This window comes from Aethalodelphis obliquidens, unplaced genomic scaffold, assembly GCF_003676395.1.
Source record: "Aethalodelphis obliquidens isolate GAN/ISIS:26980383/991018 unplaced genomic scaffold, ASM367639v1 scaffold7, whole genome shotgun sequence".
Lineage (NCBI taxonomy): Eukaryota > Metazoa > Chordata > Mammalia > Artiodactyla > Delphinidae > Aethalodelphis > Aethalodelphis obliquidens.
The window spans coordinates 561,727-574,796 of NW_020837951.1; the positions used below are offsets into that span (position 1 = coordinate 561,727).

Sequence of the window (13,070 nt, forward strand, 5' to 3'; positions counted from 1 at the left end):
AATGCCCGAATGTGTCATCAGACTCGTCCTGAGTGACTTTGGATTGTTTCAAAACCTGCAAAACTTCTTCACAGGATGATGACTTCTGACCATGAAGGATATTCAAAAGAATGGGCCACTGGTTCTGAGGTTAATTCCGAAAAAAGTTCCAAGCATTTTGTACATTCCTGGGAAAAGTGTTCCTACAACGTTCTGTCAGCTACAAATTGGCACTCGCCATTGTCACTTGCCAGCTGCCTCTACAAGGCGTAAATCATGTGCTGCTGCGGCTGCTGCCTTGCAACAGCCCCTGAAACGCTGAACGGAGGCGCTCTGGGCTCTGGGTGACACTGGCAGAACAGGTCTTCCGATAGATGGATATTTTCAGGAGACAATTTTATGAGCCCAGTTCTTGTATCTCCTCGTATCTAGACAAGCACTCAAATCCTTCACGGCGACGTCTGCTCCTCATGACTGGCAGTGACATGCACGAGACGAGCAGAAACCTTCTACAAAAAATAATGCTTGACTGCATGTACTCCCCCTTCACCCAGACCACATCTATACTGACCTTCCTCCCTGCCTCTGTGGAGCCGTTTCTCAGAGCGATCTGGGATGCTGTCTCCCGGGTTGCAGCCCTCATTTTGCCCCAAATAAAACTCAAATCTCAACTCTCACGTTGTGCATTTTTTTAAGTCGACAGTTCCCATCACTTCTAGAAAAAACTTAAGGAACCCTATAGCCACCCGGTCACCTCCAAAGGCGAGAGGGTGGAGAATACCAGCTCAGACGCCAGGCAGTCCCCAGGCGCTGGGAAGTCTGCCATTCCTCTCCTCTTGAGCATCTTGTGGCAGGAAAGCTGCAGAAGGTGACTGACAAGACCCAGAGCAACACGTGGTGGGCGGGGCTTGCAGCTGAAGCTCCGGAAGTTTGAAGCCGGCGAGGGATCTGGCTGTTGGTGGCGTCTCTTCCCAAACTGTACTGACCCCTACTGGAAGCACTGAGAACTTTTGCCCATGAAGGCCTGAAGCTGCCCCACTGATAATTGCAGTTCTTCTATAACCATTGCCATACAATCTAAGACCTTCCTCTGGTTCTGTAATCTTTTATGGTAGTCAGGATTTGTGTGAAGAGCTTCACACTGGGAAGATCGAGATATGTCATAGGTTCCACTTCAATCTCCGTCATTTTGGCTTCGATTGATTCTTGTATCGTGTGATAAGATGCATCCGTTCTCACAGTGCAGCAAGAGCTGGCCCGAGGTCTGGCATTCTACGGAAAACTTTGCTGTGCAGTCCTTCATCTCAGCCGCTGGTGTTTCCAGAGGCAAGTCTGAGGCTTCTCCTTTGGCTCTTCAGAATATTTTTGTAGACTTCCATCACTTTCTACTGGCTGCAAACATTTCAACTCTTCAGAAAGAGAAGGTGCTTAGGTTCTAAAACTTTCAAGACTGAAAATAATGGGGTTTTGTAATAAAGAATTGCAAGACAAAAAATAACCAAATGGAAAAACCTGGAGTTAAAAAGCACAACAGGGCTTCCCTGGTGGTGCAGGTGTTAAGAATCCGCCCACCAATTCAGGGGACACAGGTTCAATCCCTGGTCCGGGAAGATCCCACATGCCACGGAGCAACTAAGCCTGCGCGCCTCAACTATTGAGCCTGCGCTCAGAGCCTGCGAGCCACAACTACTGAAGCCTGCGCACCTAGAGCCTGTGCTCCGCAACAAGAGAAGCCACCGTGATGAGATGCCCGTGCACCGCAATGTAGTCGCCCCTGCTCGCCGCAACTAGAGAAAGCCCGCGCGCAGCAACGAAGACCCAACGCAGCCAAAAATAAAATAAATAAATAAATTTATATTTTAAAAAAGCTCAACAAATGAAATAAAAAATCCACAAAATTCTGGTCGTAGAGCAACTGGACATCCACATGCAAAAAAATTAATCTGGGGGAGTGGGATGAATTGGGAGATTGTGACTGACATATGTACACTACTATGTATAAAATAGATAACTAATGAGAACCTACTGTATAACACAGGGAAGTCTACTCAATGCTCTGTGGTAACCTAAATGGGAAGGAAATCTAAAAATCTAAAAAAGAGGGGATACATTCATATGTATGACTGATTCACTTTGTTGTACAGCAAGAAACTAACACAGCATTATAAAGCAACTATACACCGTGCCCCGGTCTGGGAAGATCCCACATGCCGCGGAGCCTAGTTAGCCCCTACAGTCTTGTAAACTGATTCTAGAAACAATTTCCTTATAATATATCTCCCACTGATTTTTTTCCTCTGGTCGAACCCTAACTGACACAGGAATCAAAGCAAAAGTCAATGAGGAAACGATAGTCTTTTCAAAACATGCTGCTGGGACACTTGGATATTGACGTGTAAAAAGATTAATTTAGACCCTCATGTCACAGCATGTACAAAAATTAGTACAAAAATGGTTCATAGACCTGAATGTAAGAGCTAAAAAACATAAAACCATTTAGAATAACACATAGACTAGGACTTCCCTGGTGGTGCAGTGCTTAAGAATCTGCTCTGCCAATGCCACGGATACAGGTTCGAGCCCTGGTCTGGGAAGGTCCCACATGCCGCGGAGCAATTAAGCCCGTGTGCCACAACTACTGAGCTCGTGCTCTGGAGCCTGCAAGCCACAACTACTGAGCCTGGGCACCACAACTACTGAGATCTCGCCTTAGAGCCTGCGAGCCACACTACTGAGCCGGGCACCTAGAGCCCATGCTCCACAACAAGAGAAGCCACCGCAATGAGAAGCCTGTGCACCGCAACGAAGAGTAGACCCCGCTCACCGCAACTAGAGGAAGCCCACGCGCAGCAACGAAGACCCAATGCAGCCAAAAATAAATAAATAAATAAATTTATTTTAAAAAAAACTTAGAAAAACCTTTACGACCCTGGATTAAGCAGAGTTCTTAGATACAACATCAAAGGCATGATCCATTCCAGAAAAAAGAAATTTGACTTCATAAAAATTAAAAAACTAAAACAAAAAACCCAACATTTTGCACTTCAAAAGACTTTTTTTTTTTTTTTTTTTTTCCGGTCCGGGGGCCTCTCATTTTTTTGGCCTCTCCCGTTGCGGAGCACAGGCTCCGGATGCGCAGGCTCAGCGGCCATGGCTCACGGACCCAGCCACTCCGCGGTACGTGGGAGCCTCCCGGACCGGGGCACGAACCCGTGTCCCCTGCATCGGCAGGCGGACTCTCTACTACTGCACCACCAGGGAAGCCCCAAAAGACATTTTTAAGGGAACTATACTCACTATCTTATAATCACCCATAATGGAAGAGAATGTAAAAAAAGAATATATATATACACACACACACATATATATATAATTGAATCACTTTTTTGTACATCTGAAACTAATGTAACATTGTAAATCAACTACATTTCAATAAAAATATTTGAAAAACAAAAAATACATTTTTAAATTATGAACATTAAAAACAACCTACAGACTGGGAGAAACATATATTTGCCTATCATATATCTGATAAAACACTTACAGCCCAAATATATAAAGATCAACTCAATAATAAGACAAGCAACCCGAATAATAGAAATGGCTGATAAGCACATGGAAAAATGCCCAGCACCGTTAGTTATTAGGGAAATGCAAAGTAAAACCGCACATCAGTATCGCTGTAATAAAACGACTGTTAGTAACAGGTTTGGGCAGGGATGTGCAGAAGCTGCGACCCTCATACACTGCTGGTGGAATGAAGAATGGTGCTGCCACTTTGGAAAGCAGTTCGGCAGATTCTTTAAAAATTAAACAAAAAAAATCTTTTTATATGACTCAACAATTCCACTCCTTGTTATTGATTCAGGATAAATAAAAACACATGTCCATACAAAGAAATTTTTGGCAAATGTTCCTTGCACCATTTATGCATAAGAGCAAAAAAAAAGGAAACAATCCAAATGTCCATTAACTGGTGAATGAGTAAACGAAATGTCTTTGATCCATTTAATGGAATACTATTTAGCAATAGAAAGAAGGGCACCAACTGCCGATATGTCCTCGGGCAAGGCACGGGTGCGCCTCAAAAACGTGCTGAGTGAAAGAAGTCAGATGCGAAAAGCTGCAAAAGATTCCATTTGTATGAAATGCTTTTTTTTTTTTTTTAAGTTATTTTTTTTGATGTGGACCATTTTTAAAGTCTTTATTGAATTTGTTACAATATTGCTTCTGTTTTATGGGTTTTTCTGGATTTTTGGCTGCGAGGCATGTGGGTTCTTAGCTCCCCAACCAGGGATCAAACCCTCAATCCTTGCACTGGAAGGCGAAGTCTTGATCTCTGGACCTCCAGGGAAGTCCCCTGAAATGCTTTTTTAAAAAGGCAAACCTATAGAGGCAGGAAGAGGATTAGTGGTTGTCTGAGAAACGGGTAGGAACAGGGATTCATGGAAAACGAGCAGGATGGATCTTTCTGGACGATGGAAATATTCTAAACCTGAATTGTGGTGATATTTGCACCGTTCTGCAAATTTACTAAAAATCAATAAATTAGCGGGACTTCCCTGGTGGTACAGTGGTTAAGAATCAGCCTGCCAATGCAGGGGACACGGGTTTGAGCCCTGGTCCAGGAAGATCCCACATGCCGCGGAGCAACTAAGCCCGTGCACCACAACTACTGAAGCCCTCCGGCCTAGAGCCCGTGCTCTGCAACAAGAGAAAGCCACTGCAATGAGAAGCCTGCGCACCGCAAGGACGAGTAGTCCCCGTTCAAGGCAAATAGAGAAAGCCCGTGCACAGCAATGAAGACCCAACCCAGCCAAAAATAAATAAATAAATAAAAATTTAAAAAAAATAGAAATAAATTGTCCACTTAAAACGAGTATATTTTGTGGTATGGAAGTGATACCTCAATCGAGCTGTTTTTTTAAAAAATAAACAAGAAAGCTACAACACAAAAAACAAACGAAACCAGACTGGTTAGGGTTATAAATCTAGGTGGCTGAAGTATGAAGAATACAAGGTGGTAGGGACTTCCCTGGTGGTCCACTGGTTAAGACTCCGTGCTCCCTATGCAGGGGGACCGGGTTCGATCCCTGCTCAGGGAACTAGATCCCACATGTCACAACTAAAAATCCTGCATGCCACAATGAAGATCCCGAGTACCGCAACAAAGACCCAGTGCAACCAAACAAATAAATATTAAAAACAAAAAACACCAAGGTGGTAATTATCTTAAAATTTGGGTGGTTATCGCGTGGGGCAGGGGAGAGGCGCCAGGGAGGGTTGGGGTGGGAGCCAGTGAGTAGAGGGGAGGCTAGGGGGCTCCTAGGAGACTGACCACGTCCTGTTTCTTGACCTGGATGGTGAGCACATGAGTGCTTGCTTTACAGTAAAACGTTTTTATTTCTGTATTTATTTATATATTATATATATATATTATATATATATATTATATATATAATATATATATTATATATATATTTTTTATTTATATATATTTTTGCCATGCCACATGGCTTGCAGGATCTTAGTTCCCCTACCAGGGATTGAACCTGGGCCACAGCAGTGAAAACACCAAGTCCACTGGACTGCCAGGGAATTCCCATAAAACTTTAAATATATATTTTGTTTTATAGATGTTTCTTGACATATGTTATATTACACAATAGTAACCCTTTACAATACCAACCAAAAAATGTATTGTTTCTGGGAACAAATCTAACAAAAACGAGGAAGACGTGTCTACAGCAAATTACAAACTTCACTGAAAAGCAGTAAATCAGCCCTGAATAAGTGTACGGCAGGGCAAAGGGATCATTATTCCCCAAATTGACTTGTAGAGTCAATGCAACTCTGATCAAATCCTAAAAGGTTTTTCAAAGAATTTAACAAAATCAAATTAAAAACAAGCCCAAGAAGAGCCACATGACTCTTCAAGAATAATAATAATAATATCCCGCTAGCTGTTATGGCTTCTGCAGACTTATAAAGCCGTAACTATCAGGACAGCATGATCTCGGCCCAGGGAAAACAAACTGATCCACAAAAGGCAATAGAGAGCCCAGAACAGTCCACAGGCACATACACAACCTGGAACACTGATTATAGAGCATCTGAAGGAACTAGTTCATAAATAAATCAATAAAATAAAATAGCAAAATCAATATAAATGAAATACAATAATAATATCTCATATGCAGGGTTGAAACAAAGCGACAGAGTTAAAATACTTGGACAAGAATCGTCCTTAGGTTGGAGAGGGCTAAATGGGAGCCCATGTGATGGAAAGTCCCTTCACTGCTCCAGTGAGGATATAAGACGTGTTAGATTAGGTGTTCCTGGTATAACTGCCAACCAATTAAGGAGAAAAATGGAACACTGGGCATTGGAGGGTACCAGTACAAAAAGAAGTGAGAAATAAGAAAAAAGAAGCATAGAAAAAACTGGACAACTAAAAGGCACAAAATAAAGTCAAAAGAAGAAGTTTAAGTTGTGGAATTAATTATAGAACCCTCAGTTAAAGTTGGAGTCAGGACGGGTCTGTAGGGAGCTCTCTCCACGAATATGCACGTCAATTACCCCAAACAGGAAGAGATTTCCGCCTACATCTTGGACAGGAAGGTGCCTCTACTTACCATCAGTCAGGAGGAAGGAAACTTCCCTCCACCCCCGACAGCCCAGCCAATCAGAGACTGCAGGGGCCCAGTCAATGGGAAGACTCCATTGAACCCCAGCTCCTCCAATGGAATCTTTGGTTATCACAGCCCCTCCCTACTCCTCCTTTTCCCTATAAAAGCAAGTTCCCCCTCCTTGTTCTCTGGATTTGGCTTTTTTGTCTGCCATAGTTTCCACATCCCAAATTGCAATTCCTCTGCTATTCCTGAATAAGCTTGCTTTCGCTGGTAAAATAACTGGCTACCATTTACTGAAGTTGATATATTTATATGGTGTCAGAAGTGGGATCTGAAGGCAGCGAACCCCAAGAGATGACAGGCCCTGGAATGGAGCGAGGTACCCACACTGTGAGCCCTTCATGCTCATCACTTCCCTGCGTCTCTTCTTGTATTCCAAACTGCTTCTTTGCGTTTTGAGTTCTCTAGCTTTTTTCGGGATCTGGAAAGGCTTTGTCCTTTCAGGGGAGAGGTTTCATCCTTTCTGGTTCAAGGTTTCGCCCTTGGTGAATACTCAGTTGTCTTCTGGAGTGTGCAAGAGTGGGGGGATCGAGCTAACTGGAATCGAATAATTTGCTTTATTCCTTTTGGAATCTGGGCTAGGACTCCAGCAACTTTCTTGGGTTTCCAGGAGAACTTAAGGAAAAGGGATCCTGGTCATCTATGCGCTCTGAGGGCAGCCCTCCCTCAGGGACTCTGGAAGGTTCATGTTTGAAAGCTATGGACCCTGACATGCTCGTTTCTTTTTCCCCTGACATGCTCATTTTTAACTAAGTGGGCTGAACCAACTAAAAGTAATCCAGAATTATCACGGCCATTACAGGGAACTTTCAATCTTCCCAAACTTGTTTTTCTTAAGATTAAATTGGAGAACTGTGGTTCTAAAATTTTATTTTATTTAATTTATTATTTTTTAAATTAATTTATTTACTTTTGGCTGTGTTGGGTCTTCGTTGCTGCACGCGGGCTTTCTCTAGTTATGGCGAGGGGGGCTACTCTTCCTTGCGGTGCACGGGCTTCTCATTGCAGTGGCTTCTCTTGTTGCAGAGCATGGGCTCTAGGCACACGGGCTTCAGCAGTTGTGGCACGCAGGCTCAGTAGTTGTGGCGCGCTGGCTTAGTTGCTCCACGGCATGTGCGATCTTCCCGGACCAGGGATCAAACCCGTGTCCCCTGCATTGGCAGGCGGATTTTTAACCACTGCGCCACCAGGGAAGTCCCATGTGGTTCTAAAATTAAATAAGAAGAATGGGATATTTATTTTCATTGGTACCTGGAAGCTTGCAACTGTGCACCAAAGTCTAAAATTGCCTCTTTGCAAGATGCCATTTCTAAAGTGGCCAAAACAACTAAAAAACTTGAAAAGAGCAGAACAGTTTCTGAAGCCTTGTGCTCCTTGAGTTCCCCTCCCCTAACTTCTTTGTCTCTGGCACCATCTTGTGTGTCTTCTCCGTCCCCTTTGTCTCAGACTCCGCCCCCTTTGTTTCTTCCTTTCCCCTCCCCTGTGAAAACCTGCCCCTTTAAAATCAGACCCTCAGGGGGACTTCTCTGGCGGTCCAGTGGTTGAGGCTTCACCTTCCAATGCAGGGGGTGCAGGTTCAATATGTGGGCAGGTAGCTAAGATCCCACATGCCTCGAGACCAAAAAACCAAAACATAAAACAGAAGCAGTATTGTAACAAATTCAATAAAGACTTCAGAAGTGGTTCACATCAAAAAAAAACTTTAATAAAAATTAAATAAAAATTAAATAAAATTGAACCCTCTTAGGGTCCAAATGCTTAACCCCTAATTATAGTTTTTAAGTTAACTGGAGCAGGACTCCCCTGGTGGCACAGTGGCTAAGAATCCGCCTGTCAATGCAGGGGACACAGGTTTGAGCCCTGGTCCACGAAGATCCCACATGCCACGGAGCAACTAAGCCCATGCGCCACAACTACTGAAGCCCGTGTGCCTAGAGCCCGTGCTCCGCAACGAGAAGCCACCACAATGAGAAGCCTGTGCACTGCAACGAAGACTCAATGCATCCAAAAATAAATAAACTGAAATAAATAAATTTATAAAAAAATAAAAATCAGTAGTGTACTTAGGTAAAACTAAAACAATTTTCTTTCATTTACTAAGAGGACAAGGTTTTCTTGGAATATTGGTTTGCTTCTCGTGGGAGATTATGAATTTTTCTTTACCATTTTTTAAAGTAAACTGCTTAGAAAGCAAAGATCTGTGCTTTAACAAAATTATTTCCTGTGCTTACGTTGTCTTATTCAGGACTTTCATTACTAAAGAAAACTGAGTCTTCTCAATATTTTTTATTTATTTATTTTTGGCTGCATTGGGTCTTTGTTGCTGCACGCGGGCTTTCTCTAGTTGCGGCAAGTGGGGGCTACTCTTCGTTGTGGTGCGCGGGCTTCTCATTGCAGTGGCTTCTCTTGTCGTCGCGGAGCATGGGCTCTAGTAGTTGTGGCTCGCAGGGTCTAGAGCGCAGGCTCAGTGGTTGTGGCTCACGGGCTCTAGAGTGCAGGCTCAGTAGTTATGGTGCACGGGCTTAGTTGCTCTGCGGCATGTGGGATCTTCCCGGACCAGAGCTCAAAGCCGTGTCCCCTGGATTGGCAGGCGTATTCTTAACCACTGCGCCACCAGGGAAGTCCTCTTCTCAATATTAAAAGAGCTAAAAAAATTAAAAATAAATAAAAGAGCTAAGTTTTGCTTACAACTATGTAACCTCTTGTATTTGCCTTTGAAATCTTTTATTGTTACTTTGGTCAGACAGATAATTAAGTATCATTTCATAATGATCTGTGGTCCTGTTTGGTCAAAGGTCCAAAACCTTTTGTTACTTTTGACAAACTTACCCCAAATCATGTTATAAATGAAGTCTTGCTGACCTCACACTAACTGGGCTCTTCCAGAGGGGCCCCTGGAGAATCTCAAAGGATTTGTCTCTCACCTGGTAAAATGCTGAACTAATCAGGCTTATTTGATGAGCTAGATTACATGGGAAGCTTGTAATAGGCTTCTAAATAAGAAGGAATACAGAACCTTTTAACCTTATAGTTGTATAGGTACATATTAACATGCGCTCAAAATCATATGAAATTGCTAAATTCTGAGATGTCCTGATATAATGTTATTGGTCATGATTTTTGTTTTGTTTCTGTTTTTTGGGTTTTTTTGGTCGTGCTGCATGGCTTGCAGGGTCTTAGTTACCCGGGCCCCAGCAGTGAAAGCGCCAAGCCCTAACCACTGGACCACCAGGGAATTTCCAACCGCTCACCATTTTAAACATATGTCAAAAAGATAAGCTGATCCCCTTGCCACTCCCATTATAATGAATTCTCATCAGATTTTTAATAATGGGCATTTTCAAGTCTTTCTGTCATTATAGTTACTGCGTTACTCTGATGCTTCTCGAAATGTGTTCCTCTTTAAAGAGATTCACGGAAAGGACTCTGACAGGTACTCTGAAACAGTTTTCTTTCTTATAACTCTAAGATCATACGACTGAACTGTGTAAGAATTTCTAAAACTCTAATGGAAAACCAATTGCTTTAATGTTTTCCTTTCCAGACATAACGGATCCCCTTTTCTCCTCTCCTTTAAGCTGTCTATAACTTAAAACAATTTGGTAAAGTGTACGTTGGCATCAAAGGTTGAAGCATTTACATTTTCTCCCTACCTGGTCCCTCAAGAGTTCTGAAACTCTTATTAAGTATTTTTGTTTTTCATGACAGTGGATGTATGTGCACACGTTCAATGGAGTCTGTTGTCCCTGAACAGGACACCCAAAGCACGTGGTTCTTTGATCCGAGCTGAGAAAGGGAGAACTACTTCTGCACTGTAAAGGCCTCATTGCTTCTACTGAAAATAACCAGTTGGGCAATGCCCTGGCGGTCCAGTGGTTAGGACTCCGTGCTCTCACTGCCGAGAGCCCAGGTTCGATCCCTGGTGGGGGAACTAAGATCGTGCAAGCCACATGGTGTGGTCAAAAAAAAAAAAAAAGTTTAAGAAAATAGTTAGGATTAACATATACACACTACTATACATAAAATAGATAACCAGCTCAATATTTTATAATAACCTATAAGGGAAAAGAATCTGAAAAAGAACATATATGTGTGTGTGTGTAATGAATCACTTTGCTGTCCACCTGAAACTAACGTAACATTGTAAATCAACTATACTTCAATTAAATTTTGAAAAACTAAAAAAGAAAGAAAATCACCAAGCTCTGGCAGAGCACTCCTTTTGCAGCGCACTCCCGGAAGACCAAGACCCCGAATGTCACAGCCCACAGCCTGGAGATTCTGGGTACTGGAAAAGGCACCTCCAAAAGGATCCTCTCCAGGCTTGCCAGGAGGGCCCCATCAAATCCTGTTGACTAACGCTTGTGCACCAAACTCCAGAGGGGACTCCTGGGTTCAGCGTCCCATCTAAAGGAGGCACCAAATCCCAACTGGACCTGTACACTCTCTGGCGACCTGAAGATAATGCCCATTAGGACCCGAAGCAGAGGACATCTGAGGCCAACAGCTTTCCCAAAACGTCTGGACCAGGCCTGTATACCTTTACTTCAATACAGTCCCTCACCCTGTTCCTCCCTCCCTTCTATGGAAGGACAACACCCTCATTCGTATCTCCCAGTCCCTGAAGAAAGGGGGAAACCTCTCCGATTGCTCGATTTGCCATTGGAGTCCTCAGCTGGCCCAGCAGAGCAACGGCCTCTTGGTTCAGCCTATAAGTAATTTCACTGGGGTTCCAGATGCTGCTGTCTGTCCAAATTGTCCTGCAGGCCCATTTTATAGAGTTAGGGAGCTAAGCCCACCTAAATGTATTCCTTGCTTCAATTTGACCCACCCCTGGCATAGGAAAACAAGATCCTTTGAATATCTGCATGAAAGTTCAACGGAGCTGGCAATGCAAGTTGAGTCATCTGTAAACTCGCTGACATATCCGTACATCTAGGTAACTTCCTGTTGTGTAACAACAAAATTTCCGAGCCTTGGCTAAGCAATGCCAGTGCCTCTGCACCAATGAAGGAACCCAGAGATTCCATCACTCGTGTGGAGGCTTCATGTGCACCCCCTGGTTTCACCTCCATATGTGGAAGTTTGGGGGATGGCCTTTATGCTTGGGCAGCCCATTGTCTTGATGGCTGGAGAACACAGGACGGTGTGCCCTGCTGTATTCACTGTCCTGTTCTCCTGACATAACTGAACAGAAGCCTCACGTTGATCCGTCCCATTAAACCTCTATAACTGCCTTAAGCAAGAAATTCCAGCAGGCGTAAGAGATTCTGCCTTTACCTCTGCAGGGAGAGCTTTCCTCCCACGGATGGGAATGAGCACCAATGGACATATGATGAGGAATCTCTCCCTGACACTAGGAGAGTTAGCCACTCCGGAGCCAAAGCAGTTTCAGCTCAGTGATGGTCACTTAACTCACCAGCCAAGGTGGTTTCAGGTAATCACGAGCCTGCAATTACCTACTTGCTGAGCAAGGAGGTGTCTGCAGCAGCAAACCCCTCTTGCTGCAAGTGGTTAAATGCCCCTGGGGAAGCAGAGACCCGATGACATAAGGCTAAAGAGCAAGGACGTTGGCTAGAGCGACGTCACGGACAACCCGCTGTCTCTCCGGTGTATTCAGCTGGACACCTGCAGGTCTGCCTCCTGCTCTAGAAGCACCGTGCAAACTGGCCATCCCTCGCAGCCCCCAGGGAGCCCTGGAGCCGGGAGGAATCCAGCCTTTCCCGGCAGGACGTGCCCCCTCCCCACCCTTCCCGTCGGGGCCCAGGGGCTGCGTGCCAGCTTGGCAGGTCAGCCGCTTCCCTGTGCCGGAACAGGCTCCTCTCTCTGACAAACCTCAGCGCATCCAGGTCTGCAGCCGACCACCATGACCACCACGAAGAGGATGGATGGCGGCGAGGCGGCTGTGACCATGCGGGACCCCCAGGGATGGGGCGTCTGACAGGGTCTCTAGAGACACCAGCCCCCGTGGTCCTTGAGGTTCTGGGAGGGCAGGAGTCGGGCTGAGCTCGGCGGTGCGGGACTGGAGCTCCTGGCACAGTCCACGCTGGCGGCGCCTCCACCCTGACCAGCCCTCCCCTCGGCCCCTAGCTGTGCTCCTGTCCCGCCCACCTCCCAGGCCGCGCCCTCCTCCCGGGTGGGTGGGGCCGTGCTGACCCGCGTGCCCACCACGAGACAGCACTGAAACTGCCTCGCCCCCCTTGGGAGCCCAGCCCAGGAGGGGCCCCAAGGCTCACCCACCCCAGGCAGCCGGCGCGGTTCCTGCAGTCCCGCTCGGGGAGACACGAGCCTGCGGAGCCAGGGCTGTGGAGAAGCCAGGATGGCAAGTGTGAGGCCCCAGCCCAGGCCTGGGAAGCAGTGGACCTCTGAGGTCTGAGGGATCCCTACTCGAGGCCTCCC

The 13,070-nt window shown here is 45.3% G+C and overlaps 1 pseudogene; it reads right to left on the minus strand.

The window, feature by feature from the left end:
* Window positions 1-764: 764 nt before the first annotated feature.
* Window positions 765-12,584, minus strand: LOC113619366 (kinetochore-associated protein DSN1 homolog pseudogene; annotated as a pseudogene).
* Between the last annotated feature and the right edge of the window lie 486 nt (window positions 12,585-13,070).